Source organism: Pinus tabuliformis, chromosome 8, assembly GCF_031772625.1.
Source record: "Pinus tabuliformis cultivar Carrire ecotype Pingquan chromosome 8, CPIR1, whole genome shotgun sequence".
Classification (NCBI taxonomy): Eukaryota; Viridiplantae; Streptophyta; class Pinopsida; order Pinales; family Pinaceae; genus Pinus; species Pinus tabuliformis.
Window position 1 is genome coordinate 1,432,038,375 of NC_142294.1, and position 17,743 is coordinate 1,432,056,117.

Below are 17,743 nucleotides of genomic sequence, written 5' to 3' on the forward strand. Positions count from 1 at the left end.
CTGCCACATCATCAATTTTTATGAACAGGAGATCAGTATCTTGGATGTTTTCCTTTGTTAAATATTCAGGTGACAGGATGCTCATATTACATTGGAACCTTGAAGCAATGTGAATCTTGACAACAAATCCAGGTCCGAGCTCATATATCAAGTGGTAACACTCAACACCCCTAGATACTTGGATGTGGGTCATTTAGGTGTGCATTACTCATTTTTTTCTTGAAAGGTTCAAAATCTTAGATATGCCCAGACTTCCTTTGTCTTAGCTTTATTACACAACTTCAAAATGCATTTTCCCATCAACTCTTGGGATTTTTTCTAAGCACCATATACCATTGGAAAGGTATTTGAGAGGAATATCCAACTATGGATTACAAGGGCACCTAACTTGATCTTCTACAGATAAAATGCCTTATTCTGGCCACCTTCCATTTTTTGAAAACTTATTCAAGAAAACAATCAAAGATAACTATGAAGGTTCTCAACAATGACCTCAACAACCAACAATCATAGTCATATCATAGTTTTTAAAGATTTATCACTTATTTTACTACTTGATGGTTCTCAACTAAAGACCTCAAATACAATAAGAACCCCCTAATCTTGATACTCCTTTCACGTCAATGACAACACTGTGCATAACAATAAATAATTTGATTCCTTGAGAATGATAAAAACTAAATGAATAACAATGCTAATTCAAGGTGGAAACCATCTTACACCAAGATTTTCTACAAACACTTCAAGAGAATATGGATTTAGTATTGAAATTTACAGTAATATTTCCTATAAGAGAATTTCTTGGTGTAACAATAGTGCAATACTAAGTTTCATCATTTGCGTAATGCATTGGACTAAATTTTTATGTTGGAGTCAGCATTGATTTTAGAATGGGACTATGTTTAGTGTTGAGTATTACTCCATGTTTAACATCAAAAAATACTCACATTGATGGATTTAGTGTCAACCATGGTGTTAGTTTTATCATCAAATTCCTACTATTTTTTCTTCTTTTTTTGTGTAGAAGAAATCCATTTTCCCTTCTAATTTAGCTTCTAGGTTAGCACCACTTTTCATTTCCAATAAAAAATTCCATGCTAGTATTTATATTTGATTTTAGCTTCCACATTAGCACTAAGATTTGCTTCCACCTTAGCATTGATATTTTATTTTGGCTTCCATGCTAGCACCCAGATTTGCTTCCACTTTAGCATTGAGATTTACTTCCACTATGCTTTTCTACTATTACAAGTTATATTTTAGCATTAGGTATTTCCTCCACTTGTTTTGTTAATTATTTTTATTTCATTAGATCACAAATCATACTTACATATCATATCAAGAATCCCCCTCACTATCATGGTTTTCCATAAGGAAACCAGGCCAATGATAATGGAGGTATTGTATTAGCCTTTTGATTATCAAAATGAGCAAAAAAACATCATAAACACAACTAGAGGGATAGAAGAAGTGGTAAAAAACATCATAGACACAACATTAAATAGAAAATACCATTGAGATATGAAAACCATCATATATTTTACCAACTCATGAATTTTATGCTCGCTCCAAACATTGTTTGCTGGTTCCTAGTGTTGATGATCTCATTGGAGATCACTCAGTCTCCTATTCTATGCCCTAGAGGTAGTGAACATGAAATGACTTATCCAAGTGATAGTGGAATGAGAAAAATGGAGGTCCTAGCAGGGAGGGCCTGAAAATTCCTTCACTGAAGCACCGAGGGGGGAAAATCCCACCTATAGCCTGACAAGAATACAGAATTAACATAAAATGACAAAGTAGGTGTGAGCAAGGTAAGAATACATAGAGGGTGTGGGGGTTACCATATTAATTTATGGTGTTGTCATGAATCATAGCATGTGTGACTACATGGGATGAGTTGTCCATGCTTACAGGTGGTGGGATGGTGGGTCTTCTCCCACCCCCTCCCCTCCCCCTCCACTAGCTCTATTTCGAACACCCCCATTGAGGCAGGTTTTGCCTCCACTTTTGTGTCCACCATTGCATTGAATTTTTTGTCTATTTTAAAGCTAGGTTTTTCTTCCACTTTAGCTTAATCCAAATTAGCACTATTTTTCCTTCCTTTTCAATTTCCACTATAGCACCAACTTTTTCTTCCACCTTAGCATAGACTTTCTTCCCCTTCAACTTTCACTTTAATATTAGTTTTTTCTTCCTTTTCAACTTCCACATTAGTATTAGGTTTTTCTTCCTTTTCAACTTCCACTTTAGAACCAAGTTTAGCTTCCATGCTAGCTCTAATTTTTGTTTCCATTTTGAATTTGATGTTAATACCAAGTTTTCCTTCCATTCTAGAGTCTAGCTTTCCTCCAATTTTTCTTATTCATTTACCATGCTCATAAAATATAGGTTTGTAATAAATACACATTTATATTTAAATATTATTATATTATTTTATTAATTTAAAATGCATTAATGAATTAGATAAAAACTCTTGAATAAATTACAATATTAAATAAAGATATCAATTCAAATTAACACATAACAATTATTAAAGTATTGTAAGGCAAATGAACATTTATATAAAGAAAATTATATAGACCTCCATCAAAACAAGATTATATACCAAGAAGATAAAATGACAATAATATCATGATATAAACTCACTATCAAAATCATATAATAATAATATTATATAAAATATTTTTATATAATCTCTAATAATATTTATATGCGATCTAGATATCTATTTATCATATAAAAAAATATCATCATGGTATCAATAAAAATTGATGAAATGAGTCATACAATACTTACATCATTAGGTGACATCATCATATAAGAGAGAAGTAATATTGTGCAGATGACAACATATATACTCTCTTAGCATCTTGATTCTCATTAGCGTCTTTGACCTTGTAGCCATTGTCATCAATATCTTTTTCTTCTTCATATCATTACCACTACTATCATCATCAATATTATCTAATTCCACTAGTTTTGTAATCTTAACATAATCAAGATTATCATCTTTTCAATAGTTAAGTTGAAAGTAAAATAAATATAATATTATTAGTAGATTTCATTTTAAATATCCAAATATGTAACTTACTATATTTGAAACTATTAATATTAAAAAAATTGTTAAACTATAATTACCCTGCACAATGTTCCATAAAATTATTTCCAAAATTATAATCTAAATTATTAATGTTGTATCTAGAATACATGGATGTTAGAATGATTTTTTAATTTACTATTATCAGGTTATCAACCGTTTAAGGAAAAAATTAATTATTTTTTTATTTTGGAAAAATAAAAATAATATATACAAGTTAATTAAAACTTAAAAGAAAAAATTATTTAATTTAAATTCAATTTAAATAAAAAATATATTTTAACTTGTAATATTTTCTTAAATCTTGGAATTTTTGCTTTGTAGAAGGGAGTAAAAAATTATGAAAACATTCCAAAATGGGTGGCATGAACAAATATTTCAAATACACTTTATTGATCTATAGAATGAGTAAGAGTTTATGGAAACATCCAAAATGAGGTTAAGGAATAACAATTTTTCCAAATAAATTCTATGGATCTATTGAGCTTTAGAAGAGGAATTTCAACATAAAAAATAAAATAACAGTATACTTGTGGATGTAATATTGATGCAAATGTGCACGATATATCCATTAGTGTCATTGACCTCTCATAATTGATGAGAGGTGTTTCTTGAATTAAAGTCCCTTAGGGGGCTTCACCATTATACTTTGAGCATTAGAATCCATTACAAGACATCACTGCTATATTTTGACAAACTTGGGAAAGTGGTAACCAAAACAACCTCATTCAATGTACCAAAGTCTAGTCTAAAGTAGAAATCAATCAATTATATGTTAAAGTTGGTCAAACTCCAAATCAAAAACACAACTACTAGTGTTGGAAATAGATGATCAAAGAATGTTGTACTTTGACAATTAACTTATTTATTTAATTAAATTTTTTGTATATATTACAAAATATAATAAATATATAATTAAAATTTTAATGGAATTTCAAGATATTTAAGTTGTGGTTTAGATTTATTTTGTTTGGATAAAATTTTTTGAAATCTAAAATAGTTGACCACTTAATATTTAGTATATTTGATTATTAAAAAATAGCGTAGTTTCATTAATAAATGTTTTGGTTTTTTTGGCGATGTAATTTTAGGTGAAATTGTAATTTCTTATTATTTAAATTATGTTTTTTGAGTGAATAAATATATTTAATGTCTTGAAAAACTTAGGTATCCAGATTTTATTTATTACACAATTCAAACGTGTGATTTTAAAACATCTCTACCAAATTTTAGAAAAAAAAAAAAGACCAAAAAAATATCCAAAAATCAAAATATCTTTTAATGGATGCTTTGATATATATATATATATATATATATAGTCCAAATTTCCATTTAAAAAAATGAAAATGATTTAATTTCAATATTATTAACCACTTCAATTCACAATGAAACCAAAATGATTCATAATTACATATAACACTTTTAAGGTTTCATTACCAACTTGACAATTACAAAAAATACTATGCTTTAAAATTAATATATATGTACTTAAATATAATAAAGTTAATATCTAGATACTAGTATGATGCATTCAAAATCTAAATCTTTTGAAATTTCTCCACCAACATTTTAGACATTGATAATGAAAATTCATAGTTATACAATGTTTATTAATAATTTACCTATTTTCAAAATACAAATCTTTTAAAATTACTTAATCGATAACTTAAATATAAATAAAGAAATATTTCAAATATCTAATATACAAATTGATATGATGCATATATACAAAGTAATATGATGCATGAATCCACATAAGATGAATATGTTAATATTTTGGAATTGATTCTATCATATAAATACCTTTTTTATATTATTTAAAACTTTGAAATCAATTTTTGGAATTAAAATAATCAATAATTAATCATAAGCACTAAATTTTCTATTAACAACATTCATTTAAAGTGGATGAATAAAGTGATATCTTTAAAAATAATAATGAAGTTTTCAACATTGCACTCAATTCATGTAGATTGGGTGTATAAAATGGACATCAATGCACTCAATTCATGTAGAATGGGTGCATAAAATGGACATCAATGCACTAAATTTTCTATTAACAACATTCATTTAAAGTGGATGAATAAAGTGATATATTTAAAAATAATAATGAAGTTTTCAACAATGCACTCAATTCATGTAGAGTGGGTGTATAAAATGGACATCAATGCACTCAATTCATGTAGAATGGGTGCATAAAATGGACATCAATGCACTAAATTTTCTATTAACAACATTCATTTAAAGTGGATGAATAAAGTGATATATTTAAAAATAATAATGAAGTTTTCAACAATGCACTCAATTCATGTAGAGTGGGTGTATAAAATGGACATTAATGCACTCAATTCATGTAGAGTGGGTGCATAAAATGGACATCAATGCACTCAATTCATGTAGAGTGGGTGTATAAAATTGACATTCTTTGAAACAATGATGGAATTTTCAATAATGTACAAAGTGACTTATAAAATGCATGCACGTTCTCATTGAATATGCTACAAGTACAATGCACATGTTATGTTAGCTTTCGCATAATAGCTCAAAAATGTGTGCACATTTTTTTAAAACATGTTTGTGTTATAAAATGTATATATTCAAAATGTTCATGTGGAGAGAAAGGAATCTAGTAAGATTCCCAAACTTTTGTTTCCAAATAAGTGTGATTTGAATAAAAGAAGGAGTAAGTAACGTAAAAAACATTGAATACAAATTTATACATATAACAGGCACACTATTCCTTACCTGGAATAGGATTTTGTGTCTCAAACTATTCAACCTTGACATTGATGACCTTACACCATGAACTTTCTACACCTAGTTTGATCCTAGACCACTATGAATTTGCTACCAAAAAGTGACCTAGTTGATATGGTTTTAAGCATTCATTTGAGGAATTTTGTTTACCTTATGTGCTTGAGTGCTCTATAAGTATTTTTTATAAAATAAATGAGTATACAAAATTTGTTTTGTGAAACAAAATAAATGAAAATATGCTCATAACATGTGTTTTGCAAGAGCAGACATCAAATTTAAGTAAAGTCAATGATTGTTGAGATACATCATTATAGAATTAGCAAGGTACATATCAATCTAACAAAAAATATTTTCTCCTTACATCATCATTACATATTGATTCACATGGTCGTTTATTTATACTTGAGAGCGTAACAAATATTCCCTACACACAATATGACCTAGAAATGACTAGAAAATCCACATTACTAGTCTTATTATACACCTAATTGGTTATAATTGACCCAATTGATTATAATATAGTTAATTATAATATGGTAAGATAACTCATGTGAAGAAGCCAAATCAATATTCTCCCACTTTGATACCAAATGTTATGGTATTAACAACTCAATTAACCTAGAAAAAGAAAGAATAAGTAATGTCATGTCTTGAGAGTGATAAGAACTAAATGAATAACAATGCTAATTTGAGGTGGCAACCCTCTTACACCTTATTTTTTAAAAAAATTCAAGAGACATGGATTAGGTGTTGAAATTTAAAGTATTTTTCCTTACTCGAGCATTTTCTCAATACAATATTAAGCACAATACTTAATTTCATAATCTACAAGAAGTGTTTGACTAAATTTTTTGTTAGAGTTAGTGTTAACTTTGTCATGGGATCATGTTTATTGATGAGTATTGCTCCATTTTCAAGATCAACAAGTCCTTCCAGTCTTGTATTTAACATCAACCACTATGTTATATTTATCATCAAAGTCCTATAATTTTCTTGTTACTTGTGTAGAAAATATTCCATTTTAGCTTCTACTTCCAATATAAATTCCACCTTAGTTTTGATTTTTTGTTTCCACTTAGCTTCCATGCTATCATTGATATTTTCTTTTAACTTCTATGCTAGCACTAAGATATTCTTCCACTTTAGCATTGTGATTTACTTCCATGTTTGTGTCCACTTTAGCTTCCATTAAACTAACATCGATGTTTTCTTCTATTACAAATTCTACTTTAGTGTCAGGTTTTTTCTCTACCTTAGCTTTAAATCTTGCATTAAATTTTTCTTCCACTTTAAAGCTATGTTTTTCTTTCACTTTAGCTTCCACATTAGCAATTGGTTTTGCTTACTTTTCAATTTTCACTTCCTCATCAAGTTTTACTTCCACCTATGTTTATGTTTGCTTTCTTTCCAACTTACACTTTAGAAACAAGTTTAGCTTCCATTTTAAATACCATGTTAGCACCAAGTTTTTTTTTCCACTTTAGAGTCTAGTTTTCCTCTAATTTTTCTTAGTAAATTGAAATTATTCATATTAAACATAGGTTTATAATAAAGTAATAATTTAAAGTTATTTTTAAATGTAAATATTATTTATTCATTTTTTTTAATTCAAATAATGTGAATGAATTAGATTAAAACTTTAAAATAAATAATAATATTGAATAAATATATCAATTCAAATTAACCCATAACAATTATTAAGGCAATGTAATGTAAATGAACATTCATATAAATAATATGGACATCCATAAAAATAAGCCCACATATAAACAAGATAAAATGACAACAATATCATCATCCAAAATTACCATCAAAATCATGTGATAACAGTAACATATTAAATAATTTTCTATGATTCCAAATATCATCAATATACAATCATGATATCAATTTACCATACAAAACATGTTTTGATGATACATATATGTAAACAAGTCAAAATTATTCATGTATCATCATGGTCTAAACAATAATTTATGAAACGAGTCAATATGATTCTTACATGATCCGTAAATTGCCATGGATATTCCATTGGACAATTTGTCATAACATACATAACAAATAATACTTAAAAATATGAAATCTGCAATATAAGGGTTTATTTCTCTTTAGGTTTTTGGATATGTAAATTATTGTTTATTGAATATGCATGCAAATTATAATTATGAGGAAAATAGAGAACAAAAAAATAAAAGCTAATAAATTGTAACACCCCACCCCATATTTACCCACTTTAACCTGCTCACCAAGGTAAACATGAGATGAGAGTTACTATGCGAGACCCAATTTCCAAGATGCACTTATGGAAAATGGTGTCCACATGTCCAAAATTGACTACAAACACCCAATGACACATGATCACATTGTTATCAGCCTAACTTGACCCAAAACTATTTCTTTTCAGTTTTGTTTCCTTAAATTTAACAAAACTTTCTATTTTTGGCAGTTTTTCGGGTTCTAAACATCTAAGTTTGTTTTGAGGGCATAAAAGAAATTTTCAAGGAAAATGGAGGGATTGGAAAAGTGGCAAATCTTGTTTTCCATATTTTTTTTCTCGATCTCATCATGGAGATCTTTGAAACGAGGTATTATGATAATCAAACAAAGATAGTATGCCAAAGTTACAACCCCAAGAAGTTGGAGGTCCAAATTACTCATTTACACAAACACTTTGAGTACATAGTACCTGTAGGTTATAAATACATATCAGTTCACTAATTTAATAGGCTCACCAGAGAATCATCATAACCTCACTAGAAATCTCTGAGACTTTCCAGAATCATAATTTACTTGATGACATAGCTAAACATTCAAACTTGTATAAAACACTTGACATAGACTGCCTAGAACATACTAGACATTTCATCAAACACATGGAAAACATAGAGGCTATAGGTCATGAATGCATACCTGATTATAATAGTATGAAATTCATCTGAGAATCATCAAGAAGGCTTTATTCCCTCTCCACATAGCTGCAGTAACACTTTTAGGGCCATTCATTCATCAACCATTCAATAATTTACGAAAACATGTAAATAGCCACAGGTATAACACATCATATAACCAACATATAATAAGAAAATAACTATCATAGAAAGCATGGAAACTTGGCTATAATATCACAGTTACACTCACTGCAAGTATACATGAATCAAAATAGGAGAATAACTCTTATTAATACATGAAATTACCAACCAAGTCAGGGACTTCCATGTACCACCCGACCATAGATTGGGCTCAACCAAATCTATATTTCAGCCAAGCACCCCCGTGCCATATTTCAAGCATGAATGTGGGATCTCATTGAATAAACCAAGACAAAACTAAACCAGGACTTCTAGAGGCCAAAACACCTCAACCCTCAACCACATTGATTCCACCTCTACGGTCCAACATCACTAATACCAACTAGATTGGTCTCTACCCAAGTTGTCCAGGGTTCTAGGGCTCTAGGAACTAGTACCTCAACCCACAACCTTCCATGGCTCCAAAGAATTTGTCCAACCCAAATCTAGGGACTAGTAACTCAACCCAGCAAGGACTCTAGAGCATTTGTCCCAACTTAGGCTCCAAGACTAGTAACTCAAACCAAGTTGTTCTATGGCTTCTAGAGTTTTTTTTCCAACGCAAAACCATATGGAACATGAGAACCAACCAGAAAAAAATCAAGTGGAAAAAACCCACAACACCATGGCTATCCAGGAAATGGAAAGGAAAGGTTAAAACCACTGTCAATCTAGGAAAATCTCCATGAAAATGACAACAAATAATTAGAAAAATCACATGCATATACCATGCATCCAAAAATCAACACAGAAATCACACATGCAACATGTTATCTGCAAACAAGTCCAAATGTAGTTGTTGATCCAACTATTCCCCTCCACTTTCTTGCTTTCATTTTCCTTCTTTCTCCAAAATCCAAGTGAATGCTAAAGTGCTCCAAGCATGCTATAAGAATTTTCTAAGTGTGCAAGAGTATGAGAGAATGAGAGAATGAATTGAGAGCTCCAAAACTATATTGACAAAATGGTAAACTAGAAAAAGAAGTGAATTGGTCCTCATAAGCCTTTTTATCATTGACGCCTTTATTTTCTTGATTTTCCTCTATTTTTCCTCCAATTTCCTCCTCACACAATTTTTTGACCATTCATCTCCCTTTTCTCCTATTTTCCTTTATTCTCTTAAATAAATTCCAATTAATGCCTCTTTGTCTTTTCCAATTCCTTTGCCAATTTCCATAACCATTAATTAATCACAAGTAATACCCATCACTATGTTTTACCCAACTTTCAACTTGGAGTATGTGTCCCATGACCTTTGTCTTATTTTATTTTATTTACATAGAAAATAAACCATGGGATGTTAAACAAACCATGATTGATACAAGATATAACTTGGGAAACCCTTTTGGGATAAAAACTAGATGGAAGGTGAAATTTTTCTACTCTCTTTCTCTAAATAGAAAATGGATGCGAGTGTAAAGAAGTAAGGCTTATGGCTCATGGGCTAATACAATCCACATATACTCTCTGTGTTCTCTCTCCCTATCCCTCTTGGATACTTTGTTCATCTATGAAACAAAATGCACTGGAAGAGGATGGAACCCCTTTTCCTCCTAGTGGCACAATTATAGTACAACCTGATAGCCTACTAATGGTTAGTTTCGAATCCCTCAACTCTTAACCAAAATTACAATACAAACTCTTCTAGAGTTTGTTTCATCATGATCAAATTAACCCCTTTTCCTTGAGTAATGTGGCCAACATGGTATCCTCTATAATTATGGTGGCGAAAATAGGAAGGTCAACTTCCAAGTAACATAAGTTTTGCATATAGACTTTGATTGAGGCAATTCTTGCACTGTTGGAAAGGTATCTATATGTAGAATAAGAAAAAAATGTCATTTTCTAAACTATCAAAGTTTTACCCCAAGATTCCATTTGATGCCTCAAAATGCTCCCACAAGGTTTCAAACCCCAATTTTCCAAACTAGGTCCGAACAATAAAAATGGTCTTGTGAGCTGATTCCTCCAATTTTTCCACTCTAAAAGCATCAAGATGGATGGAAAAAATGCAATGATCTAATATGGATAATTACATCATCATACAATAAAGAATCAATATCTTGTAAATAATGACCTATATACCTCACTAGTGGTAGGATCATGAAACATTAAGGGAAGTGGTGGTGTTTAAAGACACGATTGTTGGGTTCCCACTCGTCACCAAGAAAATTTTACTTGGAGTATTTCTATCTTTAAATAGGCTGAACACCATAGGAAAATCACATATGCTGATAAACCTGAAGCTCAAAAAATTGTTGGTAACTTGACCGGGTAAAGTTTACCCAAACCACCCTAACAATCCCCCCTTTTAAACTTGACTTGGGGAGATTATCCTAGTCCCAATAATTAATCAGCCATCTCACCTAAGATCTCATATCGCCTCCCTCAAGCTAGGATTCTAGTACACTTTCCACCTTGGTGCCTATGCAAGTGGTCCATTCTAGAACTTGATGACTCCATGCGCCATTGCACTACATGTATGCCTGATCAAAGTATTAAGACCTTACAACAATACATGCTCCTAAACAATATGTATGCCTAAATAACAGGCCTCACAACTTCCCGAGGAAATACATCTACCCTAGAAAAAATCCTGTTAGGTGTTCACACACCACTGCGACTCTCACCACATGCTGGCTCCTTCACCATCCTCAAACCATTGACTTCATATTTGCTTTATTTTCCATATGACCACTTTCTCACTGCATCTCTATATTTTCCAATCCACATCTTGACCTAGCCTTATAGCATTATTTGAAATCTCTCATTAGCACAACTCATGTCCATTTAGTGGACATGATTCTCCTTTACTAGGTTCCCTTAGCCTTTAGATGCACATACACACTTTCCTCTCTGCAGCTCCTCCACGGCCTCCAAAACTTGTTCACTACACTATTCTACCACTCCAACCACACAACATATTTCCATGTTTTTGCAACTTCCATCTCACCAACAACTCTTTTGCTAACTATTCTCGAGCTTCAACATTGGCTCTCTCTATCGTAGTATGCGTTTCTTGTGAAAGCATTGTCCTAGGTTCAATTCACGTGGCAGACCCTAGCTATTGTTTTGTTGTAGTCAACCACATCTAAAAGGTTCTCAATTTCTTCAAATTCTCTCCTTTTCATACTCATTTTTAAATATTAGCTCAAATCGATTACATTTTGGTGGTTGTAGAAGTCTCCTCCATCTAAGGAGCGTCTGTATTTATCCCTGTATCATCACTCAGGGGAAATTGCTTCTCCATCCTCTATTTAAGTCTCTTGTCTTAATTAATTTTACCAAACCACACTATTTTTCCAACTTCATGTAACTCCTTTCTCCATCTCAATTCTGTCAAATCTAAATCAATTCTTCAACTCAAAGTTTTCATTTCACATGTCTCTCTTAATCGACATGTTTGTCTCTTTTTGATATGTTACAAAATTCACAGTTTACAACCTCACAAAACTAACAATTTGTTTTTCTCTTCATAGTGATCCTATCTATGATTGTTGCAAAAATATCAATGTCCTTGTCAACAACTTCTTATACCATGATTGCCCGGTCACAATCTTCATTGCGCCTCTAATATTTTTGGCTTCTAGCTCATCCACTAGCACCACCATGCCAACTAATATTGAATTATGCAAATATCAACATTCAATTTGTTGAACCAATGTCATAATACTCTTTACACCAACCTCTATCACCCAATATGTGCAAACTTTATTTACCTAAACATATATGATCTCATGACCATGACCATTACTACATCATGGCTTATCACACATAATATCTGTAGGCTTGAAATAATTCACTCCTCCTTCTCGTGGCTCATTTTCCATAAGACCCATGATTATTTCATGAAGGTCCAGTGCTTTAGTTGTTCAAGCACAAATTAGCTCTCTAATCACAACTTGCATGGGTTTGTTACAGCCATTTGTCCTCGCTTCGTTTTTCTGTTCTTCTTTGTTATGCTCTTAACCTGCAAAGCGATACCCAAACATAGAATTTGCGAAGAAAAGATACCGAGAACACAGAATATGCGAAGAAAATATACCCAGAGCACAAAATAGCAATGATTTTATTATCCGGAGAGAAATGTTCACAGGCCTCTTCGAGGGGGCAACCTCTAATAGAGCAGAGCTCGATTACAAAACAAGACACAATGCTCCTCGCAGGGAGTCTCTATCCTTTATATATGACTCATACATGCAATACCACGAGCCAATATCATCGATTTTATTAATACCATCTATCTAATACTACCGCCCATTTACCATCTAACTAACACTACCGCCCATTTGCAACTAACTGTGGTCTCGTCATTAATTGCGGGTTAACCACTTACAAATATTAATATGGGCTTTATTGACTCTTGACTATGACGTGATCCCATGACATAAATAAGGGGGTTAGGGTGGGACCCTAACATGCCCTCCCCCTTAAGACTAGCCTTGTCCTCAAGGTTGAAGCTGTGGAAACTACTGAAGAATAGCGGCTGGTTCCCAAGTTGCATCTTCCGGCGAGGTGTCTTTCCATTTGACGAGGACCTCCTTAATCTTGCGGCCGCGCAGGTGCTTGTCTCGTGTGTCTAGAACCTGTTCAGGTTGAAGCCAGATTGATCCTTCTTCATCCAATTCAGGTAGACTGGTTTGAACTCGGCAATTGTTCCCAATCACTTTCTTGAGGCATGATACATGGAAAACTGGGTGGATTTTTGCTGTAGGTGGCAAAGACAGCTTGTAAGCCACTTCTCCAATGCGCTGAAGTACTTGATATGGTCCGTAGAATTTTGGAGAAAGCTTTTGACATCCCTTGTCTTTGAGTGATGTTTGCTTATATGGTTGCAGCTTCAAAAAGACCTGATCCCCTTCTTGAAATTGGCGCTCTGAGCGATGTTGGTCAGTCTGTTGCTTCATACGGTTCTGAGCTTGATGAAGATTCTCGTGTAGGTGGGCAAGCATGGTTGCACGGTGTTGTAAGAGTTGATCCACTGCTTGTACTTTGGAGCACCCCGTGAGATAAGAAGTAGGGGACGGCGGAAGTTGTCCATAGACTGCTTCATAGGGAGTCATTTTGGTGGTGGCATGATAGTTGGTGTTATACCACCATTCCGCCAGAGTTAACCACTGTACCCAAAGGTGTTGTTTTTCTGAAGTGAAACACCTAAGGTAGGTTTCTAGACATTTGTTGACGGCTTCGGTTTGACCATCTGTTTGCGGATGATATGAAGTACTGAGTTTGAGTTGAGTGCCTTGTATTCTGAAGAGCTCTTGCCAAAAATTACTGGTGAATATTGGGTCGCGGTCGGACACAATAGAAGTGGGCATGCCATGCAATTTGAAGATTTGATCCATGAAAGTTTGAGCAACCAAAGTAGATGTGAATGGTTGGGTAGAGCGCAGAAATGAGCATACTTCGATAGTCGGTCCACAACCACCATGATGACTGATTTGTTCCCAGAATTTGGAAGACCTGTAATGAAATCCATGGAGACCTCCATCCAAATTGACGCTGGAATGGGCAATGGTTGTAATGTGCCTAGTGTGTTGACGGTTTCCCCATTGTGGCGTTGACAGACGTCACATTCTGCTACAAAAGTAAGGATGTCCTGTTTCATGCCGGTCCAAAAAAAAGATCTTCTGGTGCGAGCGTATGTCTTCTGAAAGCCCGAATGTCATACAATGGGAGAGGAATGCAATTCTGCCAAAATGCGACTTTTGAGGGTGGATGTTGGTGATATGACGACTCTGTCCTTGTAGCGAAGAATATCATTCTGCCACGAGTAGCCCTTGCTGGAATTAGGATCTGCCTGTAATTGAGAAATGAGTTGGGAGAGCCCAGGATGTGAAAACCATTCCCCGCGAGCCTCTTCAATCCAGTCTGGAATGGGGAGGGATATTGCAAGCAGAGTACTTTCCTCCTCAAATTGGCGTGACAATGCATCTGCTACCCTGTTGTCTTTCCCTTTCTTGTAAATGATCTCATAATCATAACCCAGCATTTTGGCTAACCATTTATTTTGTTGGGGGGAAGATAGGCGTTGCTCCAAAAAATATTTAAGACTGTGATGATCTGTGCGGATCTGGAAACGTCGCCCCAACAAGTAAGGTCGCCAGGTCTCAACTGCATGTAAGATGGCCATCATTTCCTTCTCATAGGTAGATTGGCCCAAGTTCTTCCCACTTAGTTGTTGGCTGGTGAAGGCCAATGGTCGCCCTTCCTGCATTAAGACAGCTCCAATACCTGTTCCCGAAGCATCAGATTCAATGAAAAATGTTTTGGTGAAGTCCGGTAGTGCTAAGACCGGAGTGGAACACATGGCGGTTTTGAGAGCGGTAAATGCCTGTTGTGCTTCTTTGTTCCAGAAGAAGGAATTTTTCTTTAGAAGTTGCGTCAGGGGCTTCGCTATGCGGCCGTAGTTGCGGACAAATTTACGATAATAGCCTGTGAGACCCAAAAATCCTCTCAAGCTTTTCAAGGTCTTAGGTTGAGGCCATTCTTGCATTGCCTGGATCTTTTTGGGATCCACCTTGACACCTTCACGGCCCACAATGTGGCCTAAATACTCAACTTCTTCCATGCCAAACTCACACTTAGACATTTTTACAAATACTTTATGCTTGCGGAGCAGTTGCAAGAGGATATCTACATGCTGAAGATGTGCCGCCCAAGTGCCACTATAGATGAGGATGTCATCGAAGAAGACCAGGACAAATTTTCTGAGATATGGTTTGAGTAGGTGATTCATAAGGCTCTGAAAGGTAGAGGGGGCATTACAGAGACCAAATGGCATTACCAAGAACTCATAATGGCCTTCATGAGTTCTGAAAGTTGTCTTGGGAATGTCGACTTCCTTCATGCGAATTTGGTGGTAGCCTGAGCGAAGATCCAATTTAGTGAAGAATTGAGCCCCATTGAGTTCGTCCAGCAAATCGTCAACCACTGGGATGGGAAATTTATCTTTAACTGTTAACTTATTGAGGGCCCTGAAGTCTGGACACATCCGCCACTCCCCATCTTTTTTGAGGACCATGACGACTGGAGATGAGTAAGGACTAATGCTAGGACGAATGACACCTGCTTCCAACAATTCCTTGATGATTTTTTCTATTTCATTCTTTTGGGTGAACGGATGTCTATATGGCCGCACATTTGGGGGTTGGGCCCCTGGAACCAATGTGATGCTATGATCATGTTCCCCTCGCGAGGGTGGAAGTTCATGAGGTTTGTCAAAGACTGTCCGATGTTTATTCAAAATCTGTTGCATCTCAGGATGAATTGGCGAAGACATGGTGTCTACTACCTGGATGGCATTAAATTGAGCTACTACTCCATGATGGCCCTTTTTTAACAATTTTTCCATACAATGCGAGCTTATGATAGAGGGGGCTCCCGCTTGTAGTCCACGGAGGGTATGTGTGTAGTCGTTCTGCTTAAAACTCATATATAACTCCTGGAAATCCATTGTGATTGGCACAAGAGTGCGGAGCCATTCCGCACCTAGGACAATGTCGCAACCCCCCATGTGTATTGCAAACATGTGGGTTTTCAATTGATAATCCCCCATTTGAATTTTGACATTTTCACAGCGACCTTCACATTTCATTATGCCCCCATCTGCAATCTGGACTTGGAAGTTAGAAACTGCTCGGACAAAACAATGTGCTGCTTCAGCGATCTTTTGGTGGATGAAATTATGGGTACTTCCACTATCAATCAAGACTATTACTGGGCGATGTTTAAGAAAACCCCTAATTTTGAGAGTTTGAGGGGAAGAAATTCCTGCCAATGCATGTAGCGAAATCATTGGTTCATCAGATACCATCTCCTGTTGGTTATCTTCTTCGGTCGCCTCTGGTTCCTCAAGTGGTGGATCTTCCTCGGTGGAGCCGTAGTCAGTGGCATCTATTTGAAAAAACTTGTGCTCTTTGCATTTATGACCCGGGGAATATTTTTCATCACAGTAGTAACATAGTCCTTGCTTCCTTCTTTCGGCCATTTCTGCAGGTGACACCTTTTGAATCTTAAGTGTTTGGGTCATATTGGGAGCCTGTGAGGGACAACCTTTAGCGGGGAAGTTGGGGCGGCTGGATTGGGCTGTTAATGCCCGTTCCACCTTACGGGCTACCTGGCAAGCCTCGGTCCATGTGGGGGGGTGGTGGAGTAGAACTTGAGCTTTGGTGGCTTCTTTAAGACCGCTGATAAGGCATTCCATGTAGAATTCATCTGTGAGACCCTTAGTGCGGAAGGCTAAGGCTTCAAAAGCGGTCATATATTCATCCACTGTACCCGTCTGTCGGAGCTTAGTGAGACGCCCCAAAAAAGAGTCTTCCTGTTCAAAGCGATTTCGAAGAGCTTTGGCAAATTGGCCCCAATTCTGAAATTGTGCATTGCAACGCTGATACCATTCCTTCCATTGCCATCGTTCACTATCCAAGTACATGGTGCCCACCATAAGCTTAGTCCCCTCATCTATGATATGATTCAATTGAAAATACTGCTCCATTTGTGCTAGCCATGCGGACGTGTGAGAACCGTCAAATTTATGCATATCCAACTTGGGAGGTCTCTGATTGGGTGGTGGATGGGTGTGCCAGACGTGAGGAGAGTGGCTGGACTCCCCCTCATGGTATTCATGACCCTTATACGCCTCCTCGTGGGCTGGTTCCTTGCCCTTGTCCTGTAGTTGGAGACTTATTCCTTTAAGCTGATTTTCGAGCCTTTCCACCGCAGTGTGGAGGGAGTGCACATGCTCTTCAATTTGGTCTATCCTTTCATTGGCCATCGCTTGAGCGCGAGTTTCTACCATACACCCGCCTGACGAAAA